The sequence below is a fragment of the Xyrauchen texanus genome, chromosome 17, assembly GCF_025860055.1.
Source record: "Xyrauchen texanus isolate HMW12.3.18 chromosome 17, RBS_HiC_50CHRs, whole genome shotgun sequence".
Taxonomy (NCBI): domain Eukaryota; kingdom Metazoa; phylum Chordata; class Actinopteri; order Cypriniformes; family Catostomidae; genus Xyrauchen; species Xyrauchen texanus.
In genome coordinates, this window is record NC_068292.1 from 28,425,854 (window position 1) to 28,431,485 (window position 5,632).

Below are 5,632 nucleotides of genomic sequence, written 5' to 3' on the forward strand. Positions count from 1 at the left end.
TAATGATGTAGCAGAGGAGCACAGGACTTTGCAGTGTAGTCAGTGCTTTGACATAGCATACTAGCTGTAGACAGAGCTTGCACAAGAGCATCCATTCCAGAGAACCAATATAACTCACGTAATTGCTGTTTAGTATACACTATGCCATGATGGTTCTTGTGTGCGAATGTGACCAAAGTCTTTCGCAGGGCTACAGGCATCATCAGTAAGCAATATCCTCTAAACACTATATTGCTGTTACTCTCAGTTCATTCTGCATTTTAAAGTATGGCTGCAGGAAGAAACTCACTAATTTCGCATGAATACGCTATCGTTGCTCAATTTGCATGCACAAAGAGAGTTCGGGGCATGATGAGGAGGCAGACTCGAACTCCTCAGGTGTGACAGCCATTTGTGCAGTTTGAAGTAGCGCAACCAGCACCAATTCGGTGTCAGAATCTGGAGTGGTAGCAGTAGGTAGAAGAAGTCTTGAGAGACAATCGGCTGTTTGATTCTGTGATGCTGCCCAGTAAACAACATAATTAAAACACAGAAGGTGCACTGACCATCTCTCTATACGCCTTTCAGCTCTATCTGCATCCTTGGTGCAGAGCAGTGTAGTCAGCGCCTTGTGATCGGTGTGGAGCTTAAACCTGCGGCCCCACAGGTATGTCCCATCACTTTTCGACTGACACATGCAAGGGAGTGCCTCCTTTTCCACTGTTGCATATTTCCTCTCAATTGGAGTCAAAGATCTTGAGGCGAATACAACTGTACTCTCAGTGTAATCGTGGTGTATTTGTGTAAATACAGCACCTAAGCCATAGTCTGAAGCGTTGGTTGAGATAATAGATGGCAGTGCAGGGTCATATAAAGCCAAAGCAGGGCTGTCCACTTACTTTTGCTTTACAGCCTCCTCACTCCACGTGAACTGTGATTCTTGGCTGTTTCTGTATGTCCAATGCAAATAATAGCGTCCAGATATTCCTACACGTTCTGAACACCCTCCAGCATCATTACCGTCATCTTTTGAAACACCGCAGACACGGACACTAAGCTGTACAGAACGAAATAATCCCTTGTGTGTAATGATTGCAGTTAAATCATGACTGTCTGGGTGTAGTGGTACTTGGTTATATGCACTTTCGAAATGGCAATTCCTCCAAGTGAGGAAGGGGGTAACTGTTCACTATTATTTCTTTGGGTTCTTTGAAGTCCACGTACATTCTTATGCCACCTGTCTTTTTCTGAGTTACAACTTTAGACAAAACCCAAAGAGATGTGTCAATGCATTCTATAACGCCGGCAGCCAACAGTCTATTAAGTTCGGCTGGCACCACGTATCACATGGAGAAGGGAAGCCGTTTTTGATGTACTGGTACAATAGACTTGGTTACTTTCACTTTGTACATGAAGCATTTCATGCATTCCACAGAAGATAAGTCTGAATGTGTGGAGAGATGCTGTACTGGGAGCTGACAAGTATCTTGTGAGCCGGTAGGCGAAGCGGATAGTACTTTGAATTTGATGTGCAATTACAGAGCTGATATTAAGTCCTTGCCCATTAGTGTTGTTCCCATGTCAACAATGTAAAAGTTCACAGGACATTTGCATGTAGCTTGTACTTCAGTGGCATGCGTACACCCTGAGACATTAATCGGCTGCGAGAGTACATTATTAAGTGGGCTGCAGGTGGTTGTACACTTCTTTAAAGTGTTAATGATAGATATGCTTAGGCAATACAGATACCGAAGCACCTGTGTCAACAGTGAGTTGGACGGTACTCTGTGACTTTCCAGCTTGAATCGGTGACTAAAAATAGCATGTACTGAGGCATTACTACCTCATGAACTGTGTGCGTTAGCACAGCTCTGCAGACTCACGCAAAGTGTCTTGCAGTTTTTTACAATTTGCCTTGACTGCCAGACAGTCATGTGCATTGGCCAGATGCTTTTCTGAGACCACCACGTTTATCTTTGGCAAAAGTGAGCTTGCAAAACAGTAATGGCAGAGTTCATCGTATCACTTGTCCCTGGTAACGTCTAAAAAAATCCTCTGTCCTTCTGTACCCAGGCAATGCAGAAGAAGAGCTCTTTTCCTGGACTCGGACCATTCCTGACCATCAACGTTGATCAATAAAAGATAATTTTTTAACTTCTGCTCCCACATTTTGAAGGGAATGACGGGCTCACCTGGAGTAGGTAAGAAAAAGTTGGGAAGTGGTGTGGACGAAGCCATCCATCCATCCATCCATCGTCAACCGCTTATCCTGTGTACAGGGTCGCGGGGGGCTGGAGCCTATCCCAGCTAACATTGGGCGAAAGGCGGAGGACACCCTGGACAGGTCGCCAGTGTGTGGACGAAGCCATTTTATTAATTTTTTTGTAGCAAAGTAAGTAGGGTTATTTCCTCGCCAATTTGTAGTGTTGAAGTGAAGCAAACAAGGATGTAAGATCTTAGCATTTTTATTGGCTAAACACAGAGAACATCATTCTTCCATTATCACTCTTGTTCTACTTACTTCTGCTTGTGCACATTGGGCTGAGCGATATGGCAAAAAAAAATACAAAATCTTGATTTTTATCAAACTTATGGACGATTTACAATTTTATTTTTCAACATGTAAATGTACTCCAACATGATTCAAATCATATGTTCTTTATTAGCATGCAAAGCAACCTGGTTAGAGAAATCCAAGTTCTTTTCCTTATAGGAAAGAAAGGTGTGCAAGAAAATAAAAAAAAAATAAAAACACAGGGGGAAGTTGTCAACATAGTGTGAATGTAAAATAAATTAAAATCTTATAAACCCAGATGTTAATAATATAGCTTAAAATAAGAAAACTGCAAAATACTTCTTAGCCAGTGTAGGTATTCATTTTATCTAAACCAAGTCTATCTAGATTTATAAATCTATCTAGATCTATCTAAATCAATATTTATAAATTGTTAAGTTTATCTAGAAAGTACTTATTGTATATCAAGCAATTTGATTGTATATTCATAAACCCATGCAGATAGAGTTTGCCAATTGTTGGCTGTGCAGTACACTTGAAAGACATCACAGAACAAAGCAATAATTAGCAATCTACCCAGGGGCATGTCTATGGGGAGGCTGGGGGAGGCAGTGCCTCCCCTAGGATAAGCTCTGCCTCCCCTGAGAATTTGAGAAATAATCTGTCCATCTGTTGTTTTGAGTGTAGCCCCGAATGTATTTTGAAAAGTTGACAAATATGAAACCGGACAAAAGCCTACGTAAACCCCCGAAATCATAAGTTGCCTTATTTCATTGTGCTTTGGCTTTGCACATACTGCATACAGCTTGTAAAAATAGACATAGGCATAATCTAGCCTATAGAATAAGTTCCTTTGCTGTCGGTAGCCTATGGTCGACTCCGTTTCTTCCTCTCTGTTGAATATGCAGCAGGTAGAGGAGGAGCTTGCACAGTCGTTGACATCAACTAACGTTACTTAGTGGCGAGTTAACGGCAATTAGCAGGAAAGACAGCAAAAATTCAATAATAACCAACTGCAGAACCATACGTCATAGCAGTGTGAGGACGACAGCGCCAGCCTAACCGTCTGATGCCGGAAGTGGGCGGGGTAGCAGTCTGATGCCGGAAGTGGACGGAGTTCATGTTTAACTATGGCGGAGCACACGGTAGAACAAGGAAAAGAAGAAGAGAAGAAGGTAAAAAGAAGTTATATCTTTGATGGATGCAACATACTTAACGTTATACGCTTATGCAAAACGGCTCTAAGTATTTTGTAAGTTAATATTCAACAATACTATTGATCTGTCATTGACACCATTATATGAGAACTGAACTGGACGATAACATCACTGTTTTCTCCAGAATGGCTATATAGATTAATTAACAGAATTAATAACTTTTTTACAACAGAAATTAATCAACACTGAACTTACTTAAGCTGGATTATGACACTATTTTGTTCTAGATCTACAGAGACAAACTTTGTTGCATAAATTTCCTCCTATCCCTGTAAAGCTGCTTTGAAACAATCTGTATTGTAAAAAGTGCTATATAATAAACATGACTAAGTGAGAATTGTGACGAAGGCACTTGATCACGTATCGTTATTTTACAGTTGGATTGTATCACTTTGTTAGGTTACATATTCATGGTTTGTGATTTAATTTGTTGTTGGCATTGTATTTTACGGCATTTGTTAAATATTCTGACCATGAGAATTGCATTAATTGTAATTTATTTCACCTATAGAACCACATAACGATTCAGAGAGGTTCAGCGCTACCACCTTTGGAGCAATGCACAACATGCTGCAGAAATTTTCACTGCCCTTTTTGTGATGGTCTTTGAGGCACCCTTTGATTTCACAGCTGTAAGTCTTTGTTAAAAATATATATTTTAACTAAATAATATAATCTATTAAATTGATCTATTAACACTTTTTCCCCCCTTATGCAAGTCTGATTTCCCTCTTATTCGAAAATGGTGGTGCCTTATTCTGATGGAGAACTTTGCCATTGAAAGGTAACTCTCTCGCTCTCTCAAGTTTTTCTCTCTCTATAAATTAACTTAAAAATTAATTTGTCACAGGAAACATGCTGCCGTTGATGTGCAGGTGCCACCTAAAGCACAAGAAACTGAAATCGGCAACAAGGTATGTTTTTATCGTCTCAAACGGGCACATGAAAGAGCATAATTTCAAAACAATAATTTACATGCATCCTGATTAAAACACAATGTATTGTTGAGGACACTTCCAATCTCCCCAGGGACAACAGATGGAAATTAGCTAGCAGCTAAATGTGGTGCAAACCATCTTTTCTCTTGTGAGAATAATTTATTTTAAATGAATTAAATATTTAATTCCTTTTTTGTACTCTTCTCTCATGAAGGAACCACAGATAGTCAAAGACCTCAAGACCGCAGTTGCATGGCTCCGGGAAACTTGCCACTCGTTCAGAGGTTTTGTGGAAGAGCCGTGGTATCTTAACCTAAATAAGGAAGACCAGGAAAAGGCCCTTCTTAAACTTGATCAGGCAGAAAAGAAAGATGATCTGGAACTGGCCAAAGAGCCTTTCATGTTTCAGTTCCAGTTTAAGGAAGACATGGAACTTTTTCTTAGCAAGTGTCATGATGAAAGGCGCCTCAGGATTAACTGCATTTGTATGGAGTTTTGATTTATTTTAATTATTTTTCTCTTGAGAATTATTGTTAAATGTGTGCCTGCATAACTTTTATAAGATTTATATTCTTTGGTTTAATTTAGTTTTATATAATTTATTTATTATTTAGTTCAATTTTGTATTTTTATTTAATTACTATTATTTATTTGGAGCAGGTAGGTACAGCTAGTGTGTGATTCTTTTGATATTTCAAAAGATGATTTGAGGAAAAAACGTATTTTATTTAAATTAATCATTTTTGTTTTTTCAGTCCATCATATATAATTGTTGTGTTCTATGAAAACAATTGTTGGTTGAGTATTAAAAATTATTTTCAATTAAATCAAATGTTCAAATGCTCAAGCTTTGTTTTCATTGTATTTTTTTGTTTTAAGCTTTGTTAAATTTATATTGTTAATCATTTGACTCAACAAAACAAATGGATAAAGTATAATTTTAACTTTTAAAAAACTATTAACATTTGTTAATAGTAGTATAT

General features: G+C 38.5%; 1 long non-coding RNA gene across 1 annotated transcript; it reads left to right on the plus strand.

The window, feature by feature from the left end:
- The first annotated feature begins 3,627 nt into the window (after window positions 1-3,627).
- On the plus strand, window positions 3,628-4,510 carry LOC127657536 (uncharacterized). Its single transcript, XR_007972296.1, has 3 exons — window positions 3,628-3,746; window positions 4,223-4,343; window positions 4,431-4,510. It is a non-coding gene; the product is annotated as an uncharacterized LOC127657536 (long non-coding RNA).
- Window positions 4,511-5,632: the final 1,122 nt, after the last annotated feature.